The following is a 25,909-nucleotide window of genomic DNA, read 5'->3' on the forward strand; positions in this document are numbered from 1 at the left end:
AAAGTATAAGATTTTGAAAGGTCTGCGTTTTGATCCTCTCAGGCATCCTGTCTCCACGTGGTCAAGGCTGCGGGCTGCAACACTCTCTCTTCTTCCTCAAGGTGAAGGTCACGGACAGGCTGGATGCTGGCAGGCCTGGACGTCGGCGTGGATGGAGACCAACTGTTTGACCATGGTTAGATAGGTTTCTTCGCAGAGCCCAGCTGGTTTACCATTTTCAGATACGTTTCTTCTGGAGGGCTACTGTCCTTTGTCTCGTCAATGGCCCGGGGTTTGTCGATGATCTCCCGATGGTTACCCTGGGGTGGGACACAGACTCGAATCACCTTCTTGACTGGTCTCCGGATCGACATTCCTCCACGGCTCTTGAAAAGGCAAGCTAGCTAAGCCAAGCTGCGCCACGCTACACTACCCTTCGCTCCACCAAGCTCCAAAAAAAAAGCTGCAAAAGCTCCAAGCTCCCGATGGCTACCCCAGGACTCCAGTTATACTTCTCAAAGAAGCCCTTATCTCCCGCCAAATCAAGGTTAGTCTTTGTTTAACTTTTGGTTGGCTTGCAGCACAGCGGGGTAGTCTTTGTTTTTAAAGTATCTTTGGGATGGCCGGCAATAGCCATCTCTGGTTTGGAATGACCCTGTATTGTCTTTAATGTCCTTCTGATGTTTTAAACGGTGCTTGATGTTCCCCCTATGAATATGAAACTGTTTCCCTTTGTCTGGGTAAACATTTTGATGGCCTTTATCTACAGGCCAATCTGATCGGATCTGCATCCAATCTATATGTATGGGGCTCTGTCTGGTTTCGTTTTCCCTGAAACTACCTTCCAGAACCTACTGTGGGCTGAATCCACAAAAAGCTGTCTGGGGACTGCAGGAACCATTTTAAAGTGTCCCAAAAGCTGGTCACGGGGTCTGGTGGCCATTTTGTGTGTCCCTTTTTCTGGGCTTCTTGTAAAACAGTCTTTAAAAGTTAAGGCCTTTTCTCCCAATAGACCCTTATAGGACAACGTTCAATTTTGCAAATTCTACATAAAAGATACAGATAGAAAATTATAAAGTTGTTTAAAGTTGTATTTAAATTAATTTTCATGTGAAACAAAAGAGAATACTTAAATTCCATGGTTATTGCATTTGCAGGAAACGTGCACACACACACACCCCTGTGGACACAAACACACACACACACCTGTGGACACTCACACACACAGACACACACAGACACACACACACACCTGTGGACACACTGTAAGGAATTAGCCACACGCTAGCAGGGCTGGGGTTATTTGTCTCTGGCCAGTCAGAAGCCTCTGAGCTGCTCCAGGGACCCCCTTGCAGTTTCGAAGCACTCCCCTATTCCTGAGTTCTGACCCCCGGACTTATTCGGTGGCGATGTAGACAGAAAACAATGTGACTCGTGGTTTGGGTGCAAAACAGACCAGTATTTATTGAAAACAAAAAAAAAGAAAAATCAAAATTGCTCTTATGTCTGGTACAACACTTTTGCTTAAACGCAGTACACTTAGTGTCCACTAGAGGGCTCCCTGCCCAGTGCAACTCTCCTTTATTTAATACACGCAGTACACTCAGTGTCCACTAGAGCGCTCCCTGCTCAGTGCAACACTACCTTATTTTAAATACAGTACTTTAATATAGACTTAAAAAAAATAGCTACACAGCATTCACCACAGCACTCCAGCTTGATGCAACACCCCTTTTAATACAGTTTTACATACAGTACTTTAAAACAGCTACTCCTTTTTAATACAGTTTTAAATACCGAATTCAATGTTCACTATAGCACTTCTCTGCTAGGTGCAACACTGTCTTGCTTAAACAGGGGAGGAGAAACGGACACAACGAAGGAAATCGACTAAAATCACAATTCTAACGAAATTCCCACTTTACTCCCACCCCTATACCTATCCTAAGTTACCTTGTGGAAGGCCAGAAAAATATATGCTCACCACTGGAAATGCCTGCTCCATGTCATGCGGACTTAGATCTTCACTGCCCCAAAGTGAAAAACACCCCAGTGTTTTAAAAGTAAACTGCTGGTGTTTTGCTTCTACAGGCAGACTCCCATGCTGTAGAGGGACACGGAGGCGAGGCCAGAGAGAGAGAGAGATGCTTCTGGGAAGCTATCTTTTATGCTCCCATTTGGGGCCTGCCCAGATCCTGATGTTTCTGGGCTAAAACAAAAGGGATCCAACTGCCCCATTGTCTAGTAATGGGTTTGAATGTGTTCTCCCATTCATTTAAATGATTTCTCCTCAGTTTGGATGTGTCCACTTGATATACAAACAAATGCTAATAGCATTCAATTTCTTTGTAAACAAAGCATTGTCCTGTGGTCATCTGGAACCGCAATTGATTGACAGTCTTGAGCGCTTAGCAAACAAAGTTCCTTTGTTCATGCTGGCAGTTTCAATCACTTGATCTTAGAGTCAACATTGTAGAACGTTCTGTAAACAGGCATCGATTGTCCTGCTGCAGGGCGGGGGGGAAACTCCCCTTTGATTGACAGATTTGACTGCCATTGAACCTTTCTTCACAGACACACACACACAAGCTGTTTCCCAAGTCCCTTTGTCTTCGGCCATGTGGTCTGATGGCCATTTTGATCCCTGGATTTTTTAAAAATCACCCAGGGATTCTTTAATCAAAAATTAATCTTCGGAGCTGTAAATTATTGCAAAATCTTACAACACACACACACACACACCCCTGTGGATACACACACACACACACATGCACACACACACCTGTGGACGCACAACCACACACACACCCCTGTGGACACACACACACACACATACCTGTGGACACAAACACACACACACACACACACACACCTGTGGACAAACACACACAGACACACAGACACACAGACACACACACACACCCCTGTGGACAAACAAACACACACACACACACACACACCTGTGGGGACACACGCACACCCCTGTGGACACACAGACACAGACCTGTGGGGACACACACACAGACAGACCTGTGGGGACACACACACACACACACACAGACCTGTGGACACACACACACACACACACACATAGACAGACCTGTGGGGACACACACACACACACACAGACCTGTGGACACACACACACACACACACATAGACAGACCTGTGGGGACACACACACATACCTGTGGACACACACACACACACACACACATAGACAGACCTGTGGGGACACACACACACACACACACCCCTGTGGACACACACACACACACACACACACACACACACACACACAGACCTGCGGACACGCACACACATAGACCTGTGGGGACACATACACACCTGTGGACACACACACACACAGACCTGTGGGGACACACACACACACAGACCTGTGGACACACACACACATAGACAGACCTGTGGGGACACACACACATACCTGTGGACACACACACACACACACACACCCCTGTGGAGACAAACACACACACACACAGACCTGTGGACACACGCACACACAGACAGACACACACAGAACTGTGGGGACACACACACACAGGCACACATACAGATCTGTGGGACATACACAGAGAAGCAGACTTTCATTTACCTGGAGCCTCAAAGATTGATTGATTGAAGCTTTTCTTTTTTTAAAAAGTTTTACGAACATCATTGGAACCCAACATACGATGACTAAATTCCTGTCTGTCAGCTCAGCAGAGATGAGTGGGCTTATTTTGCTTTTCGAGGTCTGGAAGTCACCAAGTGTTTGACCATTGCTCCTTGGCTGCTCTCACTAGGCACAGCATGTCAGACGAGGCAATTTCCCAGGGTGTAGCACTTGGATCTACTAGTGAGAGCTGGCTGAGTCTTCAGCACCAACTGCTAGTTAAAGCCACGCTTGTTGTTTGCCAAGCAGGGCTGGCTACCTTTAGGGCTCACCCCATACACCATCATCGGAGGGGGTCGTTCGGCCTGATTGCCTGCCTCTCTTCCGTGGCCATGTTCGCGCCCGGGTGGCCCTGGAGATGGAGCACGCGGTGTCCGCCGGCACGCTTGAGTACTTCCGCGACAGGTGGGTGCCACGGGGACTGGAGTGCATTATCAATTCGGATAACCAAATTCTAATTTGATTTGTTAAGTTTTATTTAAAGTTTTATTAATTTACAGTCAATTTGTTTATGTACTTAATCAAAAGAGTACACCATCATCGGGACCCAACATGCATCTGTAAATTAAAGGCCCCCGCCGGCTTTGGAAAGGTGTCCTTGCTGCCTGCTCAGTTGAGCAGGTTAAAATTGGGGCCCCGTCAGCTCCCAGCGTCTCCGGGGCGGGTAAGTAACCTGGGCGAATTTAACTGCCCACCCGCCGTGTGGGCTGGGTTAAAATTATCCTCACAATTTAACTTTTGAGCCAATATGGCGTGTTATTTGCTGGCAGCTGATGCCACCTGATTTATTTTGACCCAAATTCAAGGAAAACTAAAACCTGAAAACCAGGCGTCTACTGTTGACTGTTTAATTAAGCTGGGCGCGAATAAGAATCAGCACATTCACATCGCGTCCCTTCCGTGCTTACTTATTTCCACTTTACCAGCCAGAGCCAAAGTTTTCCTGCTTCCATCATTGACAGGTTGGTGCAAGCGACTGGAACTGGATCTTGGCAGCAGTGAGGTAGCATTTCAAAAAATGTACTGTCCATCTGTTTTCCTTCTTATTTAGTTGCTGCGCAATAAACCATTTGAATTCTCGGTGGTCTGGTGGGGAACGTATTTGCATTTCTTGGTATCGCTTTTCGAATTTCATGTTAACAGCTCCTCTCCTCCCTAAAAAATCCCAATCTCGGGGAAGTGGTCTGAATTCTGCATCCAACTTTAACCAAGTTTAGATACACGAGAATATGACCAGCTAACAACAAGAGAAAAAAACTTTATATATTTTGTTATATATATATATATATATATAAGAGGTGGGAGTGAATGCGACACAAATGCAGCCTGTTCAATCCCAGCAATATAGATAGCAGAAGAGAGTCTCTGAACTCACATAGATGTCATGCTGTAATGAGGTTTATAAATGATGATCATTACCCATAATGGAAGGATACAGTGAAAATCAGAAATCAATTAACCAGTGAATAGGAGGTGGATGGTGTCATATTAAATTTAAAAAAAACAATTGCCTGCCAGTTCATTATATGGCCATTCTTTGAAGGCTCAATTACTTACACTCATTCCCTTGCTCGTGGACACGTACAAATTATGGAGGAATGTAGTTCTGTTGCCTTGTTCTCTGGGTCACAATTGTCTTGCCATGTGTCAAAAAATGAACCATCTGTCTTCAGCACAATCTGGTCACCCAGTCAGACGCATGCTCATTAACTTAATTGCTTTCATTATCGTGACATCACAACAGCTGCTTGGTATTTGACGAGAAAATTAAGCATTATTCTTTATCTCAGAAAGGTTGGAAGATGAGAATGAGAGAAGGGACTGATGCACTGCAAGAACTAGGTTGCTGCAGTTATTTCCCAACTGCTTTGCCTTTGTATTCCGTGGAACTTCATTCAGGATGTTCCATCTCTATATCCTTCCTGCTCCTCCTTCCCCGCCCCCCCCCCCCCCCCCCGCAAAAAAAATCTTCATACTTGAGAGGAGAAATCACAATCGGCTCTCATGGCTCAATTGAGGTTTGTCACTGCGAATATGGCAGATCATTTCGGAAGCAGGTTGGAGGTCTAAGGATACTGTACAATTAGCACATGGATTAGTGTCCCGGACCTTTACATAGAGAAAAAAATAGGCGCAGGAGTAGGCCATTCGGCCCTTCGAGCCTGCTCCGCCATTCAATATGATCATGGCTGATCCTCTATCTCAATACCATATTCCTGCTCTCTCCCCATACCCCTTGATGCCTTTTGTGTCTAGAAATCTATCTATCTCCTTCTTAAATATATTTAGTGACTTGGCCTCCACAGGCTTCTGTGGTAGAGAATTCCACAGGTTCTCCACCCTCTGAGTGAAGAAATTTCTCCTCACCTCAGTCCTGAATGTCCTACCCCGTATCCTGAGACTGTGCCCCCTCGTTCTAGATCCCCCAGCCAGGGAAAACATCCTCCCTGCATCCAGTCTGTCTAGCCCTGTCAGAATTTTATACGTTTCAATGACACAGCCAGCAGCTGGAGATTTTCATATACTGTTAAATAGCTGTTGAATTTAAAGTACATCACAGTATATAAAGCCAAATACAAACTGGTTTGAACCAGTCCCGAGTCAATGGGGTGGAATTTCCTGTGTATGTGCCCCAGAGACACATGTAAGTGGGGCATAAAGCAAATTCCCAGCATAAAAGATTGAGGAAACTCAGGCGCAAGTGCGTTACGCATGTAATTAGGCAATGCCTGAATTTCCTCGATCTTTTACGCCCGTCCATTGATCCCTGTGGCCGAACGCATCTCGGCTAATTATAATGGCCTTGATTGTGTGGTCGGAGGCTTCCCGCGGGGAAACGCCTCCAATCCGCACATAAAATGCCCGTATAGCTGGTGGACTGGGCGGTATGGGCCCGCCCACCAGTTTTTGCAATTTTAACCCCCCACACGCCTCCAATCGTACCTCAATGGCCCGATGAAATTCAAGCCCATCGTGCGTGAAGATGGGGGTGGGGAAGGTGCAAGGGACCTATCTGCTGGACACTGGAGCTTCAAGCACCATTGTCTATGCGGATAACCCAACCACATCACCACTATCGAGCGGGGTCCCATATAACTTATTGGGGTCACCGGGAACGAACAGGCTGGGTCTTTATCCATCCCGCTAGCCATCGGTCTGGGTACACTCCATACAGAGTGGAAATGTATCCTGATGCGGTGGGAGTGGGAGGGAATAGGCATTTTGGGGGCAGACGTCATACTGGCCCACAAGATATTTGTGGATTTCCGGAAAAACTGTCTTGGGGGGCAGTATGCATGGGAAAGGAGGAGGAGGTGGTAGTTATACCAGGGAAGCAAGGCAAGGGAACCGTGTGTACAATGAAGCCCAAGGGTAGTTATGACCTTGAACTTTTGGTCACTTCTACGCCGGCAGAGTACATAGCGGATGTGTGAGCCAACCTCGTGGCATTTGCTACACACAAGCACGACTGTGGGAGGGTAATAGGGGTGGAGGTCAGAGTAGAAGGAGACCCCATGGCCCGACCACAGAAACAGTACAACTTCCCCAGAAAGGCAGAGGCGGATTTAGAGGCGGCATTGGTATCACTGGTTGAGCAGGGTGTGTTGAGAGCCATAGCGACCCACGTGAATTCTCTGATTTGGCTGGTTAGGAAACTGGACAATTCGTGGAGAGCCACTGTGGACTACATAAGAACATAAGAACATAAGAAATAGGAGCAGGAGTAGGCCAATCGGCCCCTCGAGCCTGCTCCGCCATTCATGGCTGATCTGATCCTAACCGCCAATCCACTATCACAGAACCATCTCCTGAATCTAACAGAATTAGACACACGAAATAGGAGCAGCATCAGGCTACACGGCCCCTGGGCCCGCTCCGCTACCCACAGGGCCATGACCGATCCGGACCTAGACTCATGTCCAAATTCCTGCCCGCTCCCCGTAACCCTTAATTCCCTTTACTTCTAGGAAACTGTCTATTTCTGTTTTAAATTTATGTAATGATGTAGCTTCTACAGCTTTTTGGGGCAGCATATTCCATGGACCTACCACCCTCTGAGTGAAGTAGTTCCTCCTCATCTCAGTTTTGAAAGAGCAGCCCCTTATTCTAAGACTATGCCCCCTAGTTCTAGTTTCACCCATCATCGGGAACATCCTCCCCACATCCACCGGATCCAACCCCTTCACAATCTTATATGTTTCAATAAGATCGCCTCTCATTCTTCTGAACTCCAATGAGTAGAGTCCCAATCTACTCAACCTCTCCTCATATGTCCATCCCCTCATCCCCGGGATTAACCGAGTGAACCTTCTTTGTACTGACTCGAGAGCAAGTATGTCCTTTCTTAAGTATGGACACCAAAACTGTACGCAGTATTCCAGGTGCGGTCTCACCAATACCTTGTACAACTGAAGCAATACCTCCCTATTTTTATATTCTATCCCCCTAGCAATGAAAGCCAACATTCCATTGGCCTTCTTAATCACTTGCTGCACCTGCATACTAACCTTTTGAGTTTCGTGCACCAGGACCCCCAGATCCCTTTGTACTTCAGTACTTTCCAGTTTCTTGCCATTAAGATAATAACTTGCTCTACGATTTTTCCTGCCAAAGTGCATAACCTCACGCTTTCCAGTATTGTATTCCATCTGCCAAATCTCTGCCCACTTACTTAGCCTGTCTATGTCCCCTTGCAGGTTTTTTATGTCCTCCTCACTCACTACTTTCCCTCCCATCTTAGTATCATCTGCAAACTTTGATATGTTACACTCGGTCCCCTCCTCCAAATCATTAATATAGATTGTAAAGAGTTGGGGACCCAGCACTGACCCCTGCAGAACACCACTAGTTACTGATTGCCAGTCTGAGAATGAACCATTTATCCCAACTCTCTGCCTTCTGTTAGATAGCCAATCCTCTATCCATGCCAGAATATTACCCCCAATCCCGTGATTTTTTATCTTAAGCAATAATCTTTTGTGTGGCACCTTGTCAAATGCCTTTTGGAAGTCTAAATACACTACGTCCACTGGTTCCCCTTTATCCACCCTATATGTTACTTCCTCAAAGAACTCCAGCAAATTTGTCAAACATGACTTCCCCTTCATAAAACCATGCTGACTTTGTCCTATTAAATTATGATTATCCAAATGTCATGTTATTGTCTCCTTAATAATGGGCTCCAAAATTTTACCTACCACATATGTTAGGCTAACCGGTCTATAGTTTCCAGCCTTCTGTCTGCTGCCCTTTTTAAATAAGGGTGTTACATTAGCAGTTTTCCAGTCTGCCAGGACCATTGCCGAGTCCAGGGAGTTTTGGAAAATTATTACCAATGCATCCACAATCCCTACCACCACTTCCCTCAAGACCCTAGGATGTAAGCCATCAGGTCCAGGTGATTTATCCGCCTTGAGTCCCATTATTTTACCGAGTGCCACTTCCTTAGTGATTTTGATCGTGTTTAGCTCCTCCCCCCCTTTAGCTCTCTGTCCAGTGTTGGGATATTCTTAGTGTCTTCTGCTGTAAAGACTGATATAAAATATTCATTGTGTTTTTGCCATCTCCATATTTCCCACCATTAATTTCCCGGTCTCATCCTCTAAGGGACCAACATTTACTTTAGCCACCCTTTTTCTTTTTATATAACTATAAAAACTCTTACTATCTGTTTTTATATTTTTTGCTAATTTACTTTCATAATCTATCTTCCCTTTCTTAATCAATCTTTTTGTTATTTTTTGCTGTCTTTTAAAGTTTTCCCAACCCTCTATCCTCCCACTAGATTTGGCTACCTTATATGCCCTTGTTTTTAGTCGAATACTATCCTTAATTTCTTTACTTAGCCACGGATGGCTGTCTTTTCTTTTACACCCTTTTCTTCTCAGTGGAATATATTTTTTTTGGAAGTTGTAAAATAACTCCTTAAATGTACACCACTGATCATGTATCGTCTTACCCTTTAATCTATTTTCCCAATCCACTCTACTCAATTCCGCTCTCATACCTTCATAGTCTCCTTTATTCAAGCTTAGCACGCTTGTTTGAGATCCAACCTTCTCACCCTCTAATTGAATATGGAATTCAACCATGTTATGGTCACTCATTCCAAGGGGATCCTTTACTAGGACATTTTTAATTAATCCTGTCTTGCTACACAGGACCAGATCTAAGGTTGCTTGCCCCCTGGTCGGTTCAGTTACATACTGCTCAAGAAACCCATCCCTAATACACTCAATGAACTCATCCTCAAGGCAGCCCTGCCCAATTTGATTTGTCCAATTAATATGATAGTTAAAATCCCCCATAATTATAGATGTTCCCTTATTACAAGCCTCAACTATTTCCTGATTGATACTCCGTCCAACAGAGTTGCCACTGTTCGGAGGCCTATAGATTACACCCACTAGTGTTTTTTTCCCCTTATTATTCCTTACCTCCACCCAAACTCATTATCCTCATCTTTTGACCCAATATCATTTCTCTGCATTAAAGTGATTCCTTCCTTTATTAACATAGCCACCCCACCTCCCCTTCCTTCCTGCCTGTCCTTCCTGATCGTTAAATAACCTGGTATGTTTAATTCCCAGGCATTGTCACCCTGCAGCCGTGTTTCTGTAATGGCCACAAGATCATACCCATATGTAGTTATTTGTGCCATTAACTCGTCTATTTTGTTACGAATGCTACGTGCATTCAGATAGAGAACTTTCAAAGATGTTTTGTGACACTTAGTTCCTGCTTTTGCCCTTTTTATTACTTTACCTTTTACTCCATACCTTCTGCCCCTTCCTGACACGCTCTGGTTTTTAATTTCCCCACTGCTACCTAAGTCTATGACCTTCCCTGTTGTCATTTTTATTATTTGCTCTCTAGGAACCTCCCCCCCACTAGTTAGTTTAAAGCCCTCTCTACAGCCCTAGTTATATGATCCGCCAGGACTCTAGTCCCAGCACTGGCCAAGTGAAGCCCATCCCAACGGAACAGCTCCCTCCTGCCCCAGTACTGGTGCCAGTGTCCCAGGAAGCAAAACCCATTTCTCCCACACCAGTCTTTGAGCCACGCATTTAACTCTCTAATTTTATTTGTCCTAGCCAAATTCGCTCGTGGCTCAGGTAATAATCCAGAGATTATTACCCTTGTGGTTCTGCTTTTTAATTTGGCCCCTAGCTGCTCAAACTCCCTCAGCAGAACCTCCTTTCTTGTCCTATCTATGTCGTTGGTACCAACATGGACCACGACAACTGGATCCTCCCCCTCCCACTCCCAAGTTTCTCTCCAGTCCAGAGGAGATGTCCTTAACCCTGGCACCGGGCAGGCAACACAGCCTTCGGGACTCTCGCTCTCGGCTGCAGAGAACTCTATCTATCCCCCTAACGATACTATCCCCTACCACTACAACATTTCTTTTAACTCCCCCCACTTGAATGGACCCCCGCTCCACGTTGCTGTGGCCAGGTTGCTCATCCTCCCCGCAGTCCCTGTTCCCATCCTCACAGGGAGTAAGAGCCTCGAACCTGTTGGACAAGTGCAAGGGCTGCGGCTCCTCCAACACTACCTCCTGGATCCCCGTACCTGCCTCACTTCTAGTCCAACCATCCTGACCCTGGCCACGGACTACATCTGAATTAATTAATCTAATTGGTGTGACTACCTCCTGATACACAGAGTCCAGGTAACTCTCCCACTCCCTGATGTGTCTCAGTGTTTGAAGCTCGGACTCCAGCTCTTCAACACGGAGCTGGAATTCCTCGAGCAGCCAACACTTACTGCAAATGTGATCACCGTGAGCATCAATGGTGTCCACCAGCTCCCACATATTGCAGCAGCAACACATCACCTGATCTCCCATTCTATGTAATTAATTAAATTTATTAATATTATTCTTAAATACTCTCTGCCCCGATACTAGATGGTGAATATCACACCTTAGAAACTATAAACCAAAGAGATTTAAGCTTAAAAAGAGAGAAATGCTTACCAACCAATCACTTACCCGCTTTCTGGTGACGTCACACTTGGATTACTTTTTACCTCTCTCCTTCCCTCCGAGTTCCCAGACTGGAGACTGGTAGGCCTTACCTGGTCTCTGGGACTTGTATAGCCCCGCTGCTGCCGCTGAAACAGCCGCCGACGCGCTGAGGCCTTACCCGGTCTCTGGGACTTGTGTAGCCCCGCTGCTGCCGCTGAGTTCCTGCCGACACACTGAGGCCTTACCTGGTCTCTGGGACTTGTATAGCCCCGCTGCTGCCACTGAAACAGCCGCCGACGCGCTGAGGCCTTACCCGGTCTCTGGGACTTGTATAGCCCCGCTGCTGCTGCTGAGTTCCTGCCGACGCACTGAGGCCTTACCTGGTCTCTGGGACTTGTATAGCCCTGCTGCTGCCGCTGAAACAGCCGCCGACGCACTGAGGCCTTACCTGGTCTCTGGTATGATGTGCCTCAATAATTCCGAGACTCGATGTTAGCGAAACAAAACAAGGCTTTTATTAACTTAGAAAGTAACACGTAAGAGAGAGTGGTATCTTCCTTCTGGAGACTGAGGCCAGACTGAGCTAGCTTACAAAAGGGGCCAGGTATGGGCGGAGCCCTACACACACAGCACATTCCAGCACATTCCAATAAACAATACAATGAGGACTGGGGGAAGGGAAATGACACTGAAACCGACCACAGTCACAGGCAGTGATGAATGGAATATTTCATCACATGGTACTTGTATAGCCCCGCTGCTGCTGCTGAAACACCCGCCGACGCACTGAGGCCTTACCTGGTCTCTGGGACTTTTATAGCCCCGCTGCTGCCGCTGAAACACCCGCCGACGCACTGAGGCCTTACCTGGTCTCTGGGACTTGTATAGCCCCGCTGCTGCCGCTGAAATTCCCGCTGATGCACTGAGGCCTTACCTGGTCTCTGGGACTTATAAAGCCCCGTTGCTGCCGCTGAAACACCCGCTGATGCACTGAGGCCTTACCTGGTCTCTGGGACTTTTATAGCCCCGCTCTGCCACTCGAGTTTCCCGCCGACGCTGTGAGGCCTTACCTGGTCTCTGGGGCCTTTTATAGCCCCACTCTGCCGCTCGAGATTCCCGCCGACGCTGTGAGGCCTTACCTGGTCTCTGGGGCCTTTTATAGCCCCACTCTGCCGCTCGAGTTTCCCACCAACGCTGTGAGGCCTTACCTGGTCTTTGGGGCCTTTTATAGCCCCGCTCTGCCACTCGAGATTCCCGCCGACGCTGTGAGGCCTTACCTGGTCTCTGGGGCCTTTTATAGCCCCGCTCTGCCGCTCGAGTTTCCCGCTGACGCTGTGAGGCCTTACCTGGTCTCTGGGGCCTTTTATAGCCCCGCTGCTGCCGCTGAAACACCCGCCGACGCATTGAGGCCTTACCTGGTCTCTGGGACTTGTATAGCCCCGCTGCTGCTGCTGAAACACCCGCCGACGCGGGTTCTTAACAAGAACATCCCAGCCTGTGCCCCCACCATTGCAGCCGTAGCCGACCTGATCGGGAGTATCCCAGCATCCGTGAAAACATTCACAGTGCTGGACATTTTGAACGGATTCTGGTCTACCCCTCTCAAAAGGGAGGACCAGTATAAGTTCGCATTCACTTTCAAGGGTCAGCAGTACACATGGACCTGCCTTCCCCACGGGTTTCACAACAGTCCTTCTATTTTCCACCAATGTATGGCCAACTGTTTAAAAGTGTTCAGCAGAGCACAGCAGCTTGTGCAGTACGTGGACTACCTGCTTTTGTTCTCCAATGAGGGGGAGGAGCATGGCCCACTGCTGGCTGAGCTGCTAAGTCTGTTAAAGGAAGTTGAGTTCAAGGTTAATCTCAAGAAAGCACAGATCGGCCAGCAGGAAGTAAAATTCCTCGGGCTGACCGTGCGTGCTGGGGAGAGGGCCATCGATGAGGCGAGGAGAAAGGCGGTACAGGAGCTACCTGCCCCGACCACGGTAACAGGGGTAAGATCCTTCCTGGGACTCACAGGGTACGGCAGGGATTTCATAGAGGACTATGCCACCAGGGCAGCCCCTCTACTCCGGCTCCTCCACAAGGGAGTGGGCTGGGAGTGGGATGAGGACTGCATGGCAGCTTTTAGTCGTCTGAAGAGAGATCTGCAGACAGCAGCGGCTTTAGCAGCGATTGATGGGGGAAAGGAGTTCTTTTTGGAGGTAGCTGCCACAGGGGACAGTTTGAGCGCAGTGCTGCTCCAGGAGCGGCATGGCAAGCTGAGGCCTGTGGTATACTCATCAAGAATCCTCACAGATGTAGAGAGGGGGTACTCCAATTGTGAGAGGCACCTGCTTACCACACATTGGGAAATGAGGAAATCACAAATCTTCATGGGGACGTCCCCGATAACTCTGTTAACCCATCATACGCCCACTCAGATGCTTCTGGATTGGAGGATAAAGGACAGCACGGTGAGCAGTGCACGCAATGCTCGCTGGACTTTATTGCTCTCTCAGATGAATTTGAGTGTGAAAGGCCTCTGTGAGCCCAAGCTCACTGCAAATTTGATCTACCCAGGGGTTGCCCACAAATGTTCTGTTGAAGGGGTATGGGACGCAGACATAGGGTTTCGGGCTGGGATCCATCCCACGGGCCGCGAGATCTATGTAGACGGGTCCAGTACAGTGGTGGCTGGGGAGCGACTCACTGGATGTGTGATTTTTGACCCAAAGGCAGGCATTGCCAAGGCCATTAAACTCCCGAGCACCATGAGCGCCCAGCACGCTGAACTGTCGGCGGTGGTGTATGTGGTTACCCACCCCGAAGAGTTCCTTACACTCTACATGATTTGCTCGGACAGCATGTTCACTTGCAATTCGTGCACAGAATATTTAGCCATTTGGTCTCATCGCAGGTCCACATCTGCAGACGGGAAACCCCTAGCAACCAAGCCATTGTTGCAACAGATCTTAACATCGATAGGAACCCAGGGGGATTTCTATATCCACAAAGTCAAGGCCCATTCTAAGACAGAACCCCATGCGGAGAGCAATCAGCAGGCCAACGTGCTGGCGAAAGAGGGTGCTCGAACGGGCACGTTTTGGGATCCATATGGGTCGAGTCTGGTAGCAGCGATCAGAGACAGAGGTGGGACCCAAGGGAGTGCAGGGGTAGCATTGGCCCTGGACCCAAAGATGGTCCAGGCATGGGATCCCGCCCTAAAGGCTGTACTGGAGACGCTGGCTAAGGGAGATAAGGTAGAGGGTCCATACCGAGTGGCAGGTATTACGGTAAAGGAAGGGATGGTTTTCAGAGTGGAACAGTGGGTAGTTCTGCAGCAGCACCAGAGGGAACTCCTTCAGTTGGCCCAAGAGGGTCCAGGAGCGGGGCACCCCGGGCCAGAGACCACCTGGCAATGGGTGGAACAGGCAGGGTGGTGACCGCAAATGAGGGAGGACATCCGCGACTTCTGCACGGATTGCTTGGTGTGTGCTGCAAACAACCCTGACCCCCAGAAAAGGAAGGTATCCATGGGACACACTAGGAAAGTGGAGGGCCCATGGCAGTCCATACAGGTCGATTATATCGGACCACTGCCCACCGCACAGGGGGGTTACAAGTACTGCCTGGTCATGGTGGATGTGTTCTCTAAATGGGTAGAAGCCTTCCTATGCCAAACAGTCACAGCTTTGGGGACTGCAAGGATTCTAGTGAGAGAAGTGTTCTCTATGTGGGGGCTACCACAGTATGTGAAGTCCGATCAGGGGAGTCCGATCAGGGGCAGTCATGCAGGCGACTCTGAAGATGCTAGGTGTAGAAGGTAAATGGCACGTCGCACACAACCCGCGGTCATCGGGGATTGTGGAGCGGATGAATAGGACCATCAAGGAAAGGTTACGGAAGGAGACGGGAGACTCGCCTAGAAAATGGGCAGAGGTCTTGCCGTTAGTTCTGATGGGGGTCCGAGCCAGCCTGCCTAGAAGCACAGGGTATTCCCTGCATGAGCTTGTGACTGGCAGGGTCATGAGAACGCCCAGCCATGTACTGGCCCCAGTTCTCACGGAAGATCAGTTGAGAGAGGTGAACCGGGACAGGTTTGTTAAGAATTTGCTTGAGCATCTCAGACAGATCCATTGGCAGGCTGCCAGTAACATGGGGAAGCATCATCGTAGAAATCGTTTATTGCTTGAGCCTCAGAGGCACCGCGAGTGGAAGGTTGGAGATCAAGTAATGGTTAGAATCTTCGCCAGGGTAGGGACTTTTGAACTGCTATATATGGGACCGTACAGTATCGTGGATAGGGCAAGTCTGATGGTATATGCGGTCAAAATGCCCCGACGCACTAAGTGGTTCCATATCAATCAGTGCAAGCTTTTCAACCCTGGGGAAAGAGCTGATAAGAGAAGGAAACAGCAGGGAGTGGTGAGCTGCACTACAGGTGTGGGTCTCCAGCCCCTAATCTGGGACTGTGAGGAGCCCACAGAGGGACCAGTCATTCCGCCTGTGGGGACATGAGTGAGCAGGTGTGCCAGGATCCCACGTATGAGGGTGCCGTGGACACCTCCTTACGCACCGGTGAACAAAGGAAGCCAGAGTCGTAAGAGGCCCAGGGTCGAGGAGACCCAGTGTGGCCACCCGGAGATGGGTGGTGCTGTACATAACTTCTTTCTCTCCTGTCTGTTGCCTTAGCTTGTCTGTATAGTTTGGATTTACATGTATGCTCTGGATACCAAATGTAATCGTGTGTAGCTGCGTCTGGAAAGGTGAGGCATCACCCAAGGACAACGTTGCATTCTGTGTGTTTTCAGGGAACACCTAAGCCAGCACGAGTCACAGGGGCGACACCAAGAAATCGGTTGTCTTCGGCTGCACCGGCGGAGACAGACGGACCGTGACCACTGGAGGTGGCTCGAAGGATGGGGCGAGCGTCTGTCTCCACGAGGGAAGATGGCCTGGATAGCTGGATACAGGGGACCAGACAGCTGACTGGGAAAGACTAAGTAATGCCACGTACCAGGCGATCACGGGTTCTCAGGGAGGAGTGAATGTTTGTTGGGATAAGTGTTGGGAATCCGAGGAAGGGATTTATGTGTGTATGTGGGGGTCGGAAAAGATCTGCCCAGCGGGTGTGTCGATCGTGTTTAGCAGGCGATGGCAGGATGCCGGGGGTGGGATTGGTTGGGATCGGAGTATGATCCCAAAACCCCCCGAACACCATCAACGCCACAGAGCTAATCTCATACACCAGGAAGCCCCCGCCCAGAGCCCCGACAGTACAGACGACTGTAGATGGGTGACCCACCACCACCAGGGGTCCAGGGAATGGGTTGGTGTTAATCCCTACTGACAAAGTGTTGTTTCAGAACATGCACTATGCCGTGGCATCCGTGATCCTGAACCTGACTGAAGTCCATCTGCCTGTGTGGTGTCTAAGGAAGACGGAGAAGCTTTATGAAGCTCTGTGAAAAGCGATGTTTCAGGAATTTTATGAACTGAACTATGGAAATGTAGAGAAAGAACAGCTTTATAATCTGAATGTTGGGGATAGTGTATAAGGGGTTTTCGATCGCAAAGGTTTCTCTCTCTAGAGGCCTCTCTCTCTTGCACAGTAAAAACCTTGAGTGGTTCGACCCACTCGCCCCTTAGGTTCTATACACTGGAGTTTGAGGCAGGAACTACAATGTAGAGAATACTCTATAGATCAGGTTTAATGAAAACGAAATTAAATTTTATTGCATAAAGGAACAAATTGAATGTAAGCCAATAAGGTATATGGGAGGGGAAAACAAATCATAATACAGTACTAACCAACATATATACAGGCATGTTATACTTTATAAAAGTCATCTCGAAATGGGGAAACACACGGAACATCGAGGGACAACAGCTCATAATTAATTATACCCAAAATGCCCACCCCCTAAACCTAACTGGATCAGATTATGAGGGGCCAGAAACATGCTCACCAATCCAATGAGAAAGTATAAGATTTTGAAAGGTCTGCGTTTTGATCCTCTCAGGCGTCCTGTCTCCATGTGGTCAATGCTGCGGGCTGCAACACTCTCTCTTCTTCCTCGAGGTGAAGGTCACGTAAGGCTGGATGCTGGCAGGCCTGGACGTCGTCGGGGACGGAGACCATCTGTTTGACCATGGTTAGATAGGTTTCTTCGCAGAGCCCAGCTGGTTTACCATTTTCAGATAGGTTTCTTCTGAAGGGCTGCTGTCCTTTGGCTCGTCAACGGCCTGGGGTTTGTCGATGATCTCCCGATGGTTACCCCGGGGCGGGATGCAGACTCAAATCACCTTCTTGACTGGTCTCCGGATCGACGTTCCTCCGCGGCTCTCGAAAAAGCAAGCTGGCTCAAAAAAAAAAGGCTCCCGATGGCTACCCCGGGACTCCAGTTATACTTCTCAAAGAAGCCCTTATCTCCCACCAAATCAAGGTTCGTCTTTGTTTAACTTTTGGTGGGCTTGTAGCACAGCGGGGTAGTCTTTGTTTTTAAAGTATCTTCGGGATGGCCGGTAGCTGCCATCTCTGGTCTGGAATGACCTGTATTGTCTTTAATGTCCTTCTGATGTCTTAAACGGTGCTTGATGCTCCCCCTATGAATATGAAACAGTTTCCCTTTGTCTGGGTAAACATTTTGATGGCCTTTATCTACAGGCCGATCTGATCGGATCTGCATCCAATCTATATGTATGGGGTTCTGTCTGGTTTTGTTTTCCCTGGAACTGCCTTCCAGAACCTACTGTGGGCTGAATCCGCAAAAAGCTGTCTGGGGAAAGCAGGAACCATTTTAAAGTGTCCCAAAAGCTGGTCACGAGGTCTGGCGGCCATTTTGTGTATCCCTTTTTCTGGGCTTCTTTTAAAACAGTCTTTAAAAGTTAAGGCCTTTTCTGCCAATAGGCCCTTATAGGACAATGTTCAATTTTGCGAATTCTACAAGTGTGACATTCGGGAGGCAGAGAAGAGGGACCTGGAATGATGTAGCCACAGCGTTCATTACAGGAACGGGTATTGTTAATAGTATGGATGATGCACAACTCCAGATGCTGATCACTGGGTTAAAGAACCAACTGCGTAAGATTCTAGGGGAAGAGAATACAGTGGTGGGTTCAGAGCTTCATGAGGACCAGGCAATGACCGTTCATTTAAAGGAGGTCATTGCGGAGCTGGAGAGGCACGCAAAAACTGTTAATTTGATATGGGAGGACAGGAACGCCTCGGAGCAGGCTGCACGGAATGAGGTGTGTGTGTTGTATGGAGCATGGTCGCTGGGCGAGGGCCGCAGTAACCTGGAGGACCTGAGGCAAGGTCGCGTCCCTTCATGGTTAAGCAACAAGCATCTCACCGCGCTGCACCCGTATAGCAATTCGTTGAGCCCGTGCCAGCTTCGTTTAGCCTCTGAAGCCTACCCTGTCCCTGTAGATTGCGGGCGGTCCAACCATACAGTGATGGGAATTGTAGTGAGGATGCCGGTAATGGGCGGGCCATCCCAGCTGGCACCGGTATACAGGGCTGAGAATATCGGGGTCATTCGTGGAGGAGTGCATGTTCGTTTTAAAGCGGTCCCGCCGAATGTCATAAAGTGGGAGCATGCTATGGCAGGCACTGACCTCTCCGGATGCCAGAGCCGGGGTTCACACATAATACTGTGTCCCCAGCACTTGAATGCTTTTGTGTGACCAGAATGTGGGTTTGCTTCTGCAGGCGCGGAACCTATCAATTGCACCATGGAAGTGATGGCCCCAGATCACGTACCTCCACAGGTAGCATACGTAGGGAGTGGAACATACTGTGTCACCACAAGGGCGCTCCGCTACCGGTACAGCCAGGACATGTGGTGTCCGGTGAGCGAGAGCAGTTTTTGCTTCAAACCCAAGGCTGAGGTTCAAGTGGCACAAGAGCGAATTACTCCCATCCCCGAACCCTCGACCATTCACCTCACTGTGAACAACACCTTCACGTGTCTCCAGGACTATGTGGAGCATTTCGGGTACCCAATTCCTTTTCTGCCGGAACACCTCACTGAGTTAATAAAGAGCGTTGAGCTCTCCCAGAAACATTTTTACACTTTCGAGCAAAAGACAGTAGAAGTGGGGGCGATCAAAGGGATTGTCTCGCCACCATGGTGGGTCATCGGTCTGAGTATAGAGATTCCCCCCTGGATCCGCATCTGTTCCCATGCATTAGTTATCATACAATTGTTGATTGTAAGCTACTTGTTTTACACCAGCTGCAGGCGACGGAGCCAAATGCTCCGAGCGCGGTGGCAAGGGGTGTTAGATCGATCTGGAAAGGTGTAATTCGATTTGAGTTGATGATGGTTTCTCCCTGCAAGACTTGTAATGTACCAAAGTTCTGTAAGCAAGTGTATTGTATTCTGGTTATAGTTTTACACTCTGTATGGCGCGATGTGCACTGTTGCATTTTTGCAATGTGTTACCACCTGTCAATGCTGTACTGTGTGATGTGCGCGGTGACTTTTTGGTAATGTCCTGTGGATCTTATTAATGTTCTGTATTTTGACTTGAAGTTTGTCGGTGGGAATTGGAACCCAGCCATTTGAATGTGTTAAGAAGCCGTTTCGCTGATGTTTTGACTCGGTAAAAAGGAACTATGACACACAGTAAGGGGTACAGTCCCGGGGTTTAAAACGTAAAATCAGGGAAACAGCTTCACTTGTGGGAGACTTTGGCTTTTGCTCTCTCGTTGAGTGATGCTTTGTGGAAAGAAAAGCATCAAATGGGGGACTGAAGAGATCACAAAATCTCTGTTTGAAGAATGGACACAGTCGAGAATATTTTTGTGGATTTTATGGGATTTTTCTGAGGGTATTTTCCGTGTGATGGGATCGCCCTGTGCAGATACGTGAAAAAACTGGTTTGTTAAAAACTCCAGAGAACGCATGGCAGTTGGCTGTGACAAAAGAACTGTCAGTCATCCAGAATGTATGGGTTCACCCGACAGTCCTGGAAAAAGGAAGGGGGCCATTGACGAAGGGGCTGAGGACCCTGAGGCACCCATTAACTTGAACCTATTAGGAAGCCACTCTAATATGCAAAAGCACTTCTCACCTCCATCTCAGAAGAGAAGCAGAACAATGAACCCACTAGCCTCAGCCAGCCGAAGAGGAGCCAGTTTTTCCCAACACAAAGACCGAAATATGCCCCAGACTTAGGGCCATTAGTCCAATCACGGAATACTCATGGGTCTGATGATGGCCCATCACTAACTAAGCACCAGAGTGCTTAGAAACAAAAGGATTTTAAAGATTGGTGGGAAAGATAGGGGTAGCAAGATTCCTATAAAGATAGATCCTTTTCCACCATTCTCTCTCTCTCACTCTCACTCCACCAAGATCGAGCAACCAAGAAGAAGTACCAGAGGAAGAAGCCGCTGAGCGGAGCGATCGAGACCGACTGTGTGTGGTGGTAAGCATGGTCTCGAGTGTCCCAAGCCGGTAACCAGATATCCTAGGCGAGCTGGGTGAGGTGTAAGGGCTCAGGGTTTTTCTCAGAAGTGAAGTTTTTGGGCTATTCCGGGGTGGAAGCTTTGTTTGGTTCAGCCAGGCGAAGGGGTTTATGCGACTGGGTAATTCGTTGGTAGCGGTGGAGTTAGGGTCCACCATAGCAACAAGGGAATTACTGCTTGTTATAGTCCCCAGTTGTGTACTGTACATATGTTGTTTGTAAACTGGATTTTATTCTCCACAGAGAAGGTGATTTTGTTTAGTCGTGCATGTTTTAGCCAGTGTATGTTAGACCAAATACAGGAAACTCTTTTTTATCCGGCACCAACGGGACCAGCGTGTTGCCGATTGATCAAAAAGTCCGGATTACAGAGAGGTACACTTACTAAGGTACAAGAGCCCCATACACGGCCACAGATCCAGGAACCCCGGTTACACGGCCACTAATATGATATGAAACTTACCTGAACCTACTCCTGAATGTTGCCGGTTAAGAGAGATTTCCGGTTATCTAGGTGCCGGTAAAAAGAGAGGTTTTTTTTCACCGAAGCATTCCTGTCCATGACTTACTCCATTTACACTCTGAATAATAATTCCCGGGTATAGAACTTTTGTAAGGCAGGGGCGATTCGAACCGTCCCTATAGCAATTGGGCTAGAACAATGGCAATATTCAATATAATCTAGATTGTTATTAGGATTCTTGTGCTCTTAAATATAGAAATTAGTATTAAAAAAAGTACTGGCATTTATGTAGTGCCTTATGACGTTCTGGACATGTTTCCAAGCTTTCCAAGTAATGAAATACCTTTGGAGTGCAGTAACTCCCTTTAGGCAGATAAATGTGGCAGCAATTCAGTGCAGACAGATTCCACAAACAGCGGCAAGCTGAATAACCAGTTGATCTGTTTCTCGGTCGTACCGGTGAAAGAGGAATGCTTGACGCGACAGTTGAGAGAACTCCTCTGCTCTTCTTTGAAAGGTGCCATTGAGATCTTTTGACATCTACCTGAACAGGTATATAAAGAACTTCAGGTTAGCATCTTATCCAAAGGAAGGCACCACCAACCATGCAGCGCTCCCTCAGTAATGCACTGGAATGCCAGCCGAGATAGTGCAGTGGAAGACTCAAATGCTAAGGGTCAAATCAACCGGATACAATATGAAGTAATAGTGGATCTCCTGTGGTGCTGCTTATGGCAAGTTGACATTTAAAGCTGTAGACCTATCATGCCATGTCAAACACAAAGTGCTATATAATAACAATGGGAGCTTTTGCATCTTGTAGTAAATTGTAAAGGGGCAGCCTTGAGAAAAGCCATCTGCTGCTGACACGGGCTGTTCCTTTAATATTACAAAAATATATTATAAATGGGCACATCCCGAAGTCAATAAGAGACTAATTTCTGTTGCCGAGTGAAGTCATTCCCCCAACTCCTCCCCTCGCAGAGAGGCTGGGTTACCCAGTTCAGAAGAAACCAACAGGAAATGACTGGGTTTCCTTCTGTTTTTATATAAATATATATTTTTTTTTAATGATGCGACTTGTTCATCGGTATCTGTTCAGTTGTAATTTCAAGGCATTTTATGAATGTGATATTTGAGCTTATCAGGTGCACATGTGACACTTTCAAGTCTGACAGACAGCGAGGTACAAAGCATTCATTCTGTAAATATAGCTTGCTACACAACACAGACCTCAGCTAGTAGAAAATTCTACTGCCAAGTTGTTAGAAAGAATCCCTGTAGTGATCTGACCTGCTGAGTTTTTCCAGCATTCTCTGTTGTTATTTTGGATTTCCAGCATCTGCAGTATTTTGCTATCGTACAGGAGTTAGTTTGCTTGATTGGCAGGTGGAAATGTTTGATCTGCATCACAGTGAGGTTCTCCTAATCTACAAGGCATCTGGCCTTTATAGCTGTGATTTTTTTGTCAAGTTCATGTGATGCCTGAGATCGGTTGGTTTGACATCTGCCTCAACCACCCTGTAGGACTTAGTGGTTTGAACATGTTTCACTCATTGGTAAATGGTGTTTGAAAAATTCCTCTTGGTCTTGTTAAAACTAAAGGATATTTGACCCCAATCCTTTGATCTTTAATGACAGTAATGAAATAAAACTGCTAAAAAATTATCAGGAGTCCCGTTTATAATGTTCTACGGCTGCACTTTGAGGTTAAGTCCAATTTATTTTCCAAAAGACCATTCCCCAACTCTGCTATTGTAATTAACTTTATATTCATATTTAAACTCAAGAATAACGCCCTGAAGTAAACATGTTTTACACAACTGCTTAGTAAGTTGTTCAACTTTTTTTAAGGAATTCATTAAAATTTACTGTAATGTCACTGTATTCACCTGGCAGATGCTCCTTATTGCAAGTTTAACCATTTTAATAACACAGACCAGCTCCATTGTATGGGTTCAAGTCCCACTCCAGGGATTTGAGCACAAAACCCAGGCTGACAGGCCAGTGCAGTGCCGAGGGAGTGCTACACTGTCAGAGGTGCCGCCTTTCAGATGAGACGTTAAACTGAGGTCTCGTCTGCCTTCTCAGGTGGATGTAAACGATCCCGTGGCACTATTTCGAAGAAGAACAGGGATGTTCTCTCTGGTATCCTGGCCAATATTTATCACTCAACCAACAACACTAAAACGGATTATCTGGTCAATATCATGTTACTGTTTGTGGGATCTTGCTGTGCGCAAATTTGGTGGAGCATTTCCTACATTACAACGTGACCACACTTCAAAAAGTACTTCATTGGTTGTAAAGCCCTTTGAGAAGTCCTGAGGTCATGAAAAGTGCATATGTAAATGCAAGTCCTTTTTTAATTCTATGGGCTAGATTTTCAGTTGCTAGCGCCAGCAGTTAGCGCCTTAAGAGAAGTGATTTTCAGGCGCTATGCATGTAGCGCCCGTGCGCAGCGCAGTTTGCGCCCCACCCCAAATTAAGTTGCCCGTTAGCGCCGGCGCAAAGTTTAGCGCCCGCCCGGATGCGCGCGCAGAAAATGACGTCACATCCTCGTGCAACGCCCTTTGGCCGCCCCGATTCCAAACTTCAGTCGGACCGCCCCATTGTGCGGCTGGCGGCCGGAGCGTTTGGAAAAAGGAACGCAATACAACCAGCGCGGGCCCCGGGGGGCGCAAATTAAAGGGGACGTGCTCTCCAGTATAAAGGCCAGCCTTTTTTCAGAAAACACTCTTGTGCAACGCATTTCTGGAGACACAACAAGGAGGATAGCTAACTTGTTTCAAGCAGCAAGAGCTCAGGTATTTTTGGACTCAGGCCAGAGCGCTGCAAGTGGCCGTTTGGAAATTTGAGTGTTTGCCAGGATTTGATGGGGGTTGCATGGGGTGCCAACGCGGAGCTGCAGCTCCATGTCCGTAGGGCTCGCAGACGCATTGTGAGAGAGGCAGCCCTGGCTAGAGGCAGAGGGGGCTACAGGCGTCGGCCACGTAGGCCTTACCCAGTCAGGCTATACCGCCAGCAGCGCTCCTACCTAAACATGAGTGCCGCGCGATGTGTTAAAAGGCTCCGATTCCGAAAGGAGGTGATTGCAGAGATCTGCCACCTGCTTCGCCGAGATCTGCGGCCAAAGCTCAGGTGCAGGACGTCTCTGTCGGTGGAAGTGAAGGTGACGGTGGCATTGAACTTCTATGCCACCGGCTCCTTCCAATACGCTGCTGGGGACATAGCAAACATCTCCCAGTACGGCGCGCATCGCTGCATCCGCCAGGTGACCGAAGCACTGTTCAGAAGGAGAAGCCAATTCATCTCCTTCCCCATGGCCCTGGAGAGCCAGCATCAGCGCGCATTGGGATTTTCCAGACTCGGGGAATTCCCCTTGGTGCAGGGCGCCATTGACTGTACGCATGTGGCTTTGCGGGCCCCTCTGGAGCATGGCGAGCAGTATCGCAACAGGAAGGGCTACCATTCTCTGAATGTGCAGCTGGTGTGTGACCACAAGCAGCGCATCATGGCAGTCAATGCCAGCTTCCCAGGCAGCAGCCACGATGCCTTTATCCTGCGGCAGAGTACTGTGCATGACATGTTCCAGGCACAGCCTCCCCCAAGAGGATGGCTACTCGGGGACAAAGGCTATCCTTTGTGCACCTGGCTCATGACCCCGCTCCGCGCGCCCAGGACCGCTGCTGAAGAGGCCTACAACGAGAGCCATCAAACCACCCGCAACATCATCGAGCAAACTATTGGGGTCCTCAAGCAGCGGTTCCGCTGCCTTGATCGCTCCGGAGGAGCTCTCCAGTATTCGCCGGACCGGGTCTCCCAATTTGTGGTGGTTTGCTGCATGCTACAAAACCTGGCTATCCGCAGGACTCAGGCACTGCCACCTGACGTTGGACCAGCACCTCAGGAGGAGGAGCATGAGGAGGAGGAGGAGGAGCAGGAGTACGTTCCCAGGAGGGAGCGACCAGGGCCAAGGGCCGCACGACGCCTCCTAATTACACGGTACTTCTAAGCCCCCTGTCAGGGAATGGCCAGGGGCCATGAGGGAAGATGAATGCAGCCGCTCCGCAAGCCCTCAGCCGGCGAAGCCAACAAACACTAAGAAGAACAACCATGGAGACTGCATGAATAAAGATAATTATTTATTACACAAAAATGAAAAGCCCTTCCCACATGAATCCCCAAAAACAATAAACGGGCCCCACAAAAAGCCCAACAAACGACTCACTCCCACAAACTGGGGAGGAGTCACTCCACATTTCTTCAAACCGGGCCTCAACGTCGGCCTAACGCAAAAAATAAGCCCTCCAACAACACAGCCATGGGCAAAATAAAGATGGCCACCGCCATATAA

The sequence above is a fragment of the Somniosus microcephalus genome, chromosome 23, assembly GCF_052327205.1.
Source record: "Somniosus microcephalus isolate GS21.2 chromosome 23, FLI_Smic_1.0, whole genome shotgun sequence".
NCBI classification, from domain to species: domain Eukaryota; kingdom Metazoa; phylum Chordata; class Chondrichthyes; order Squaliformes; family Somniosidae; genus Somniosus; species Somniosus microcephalus.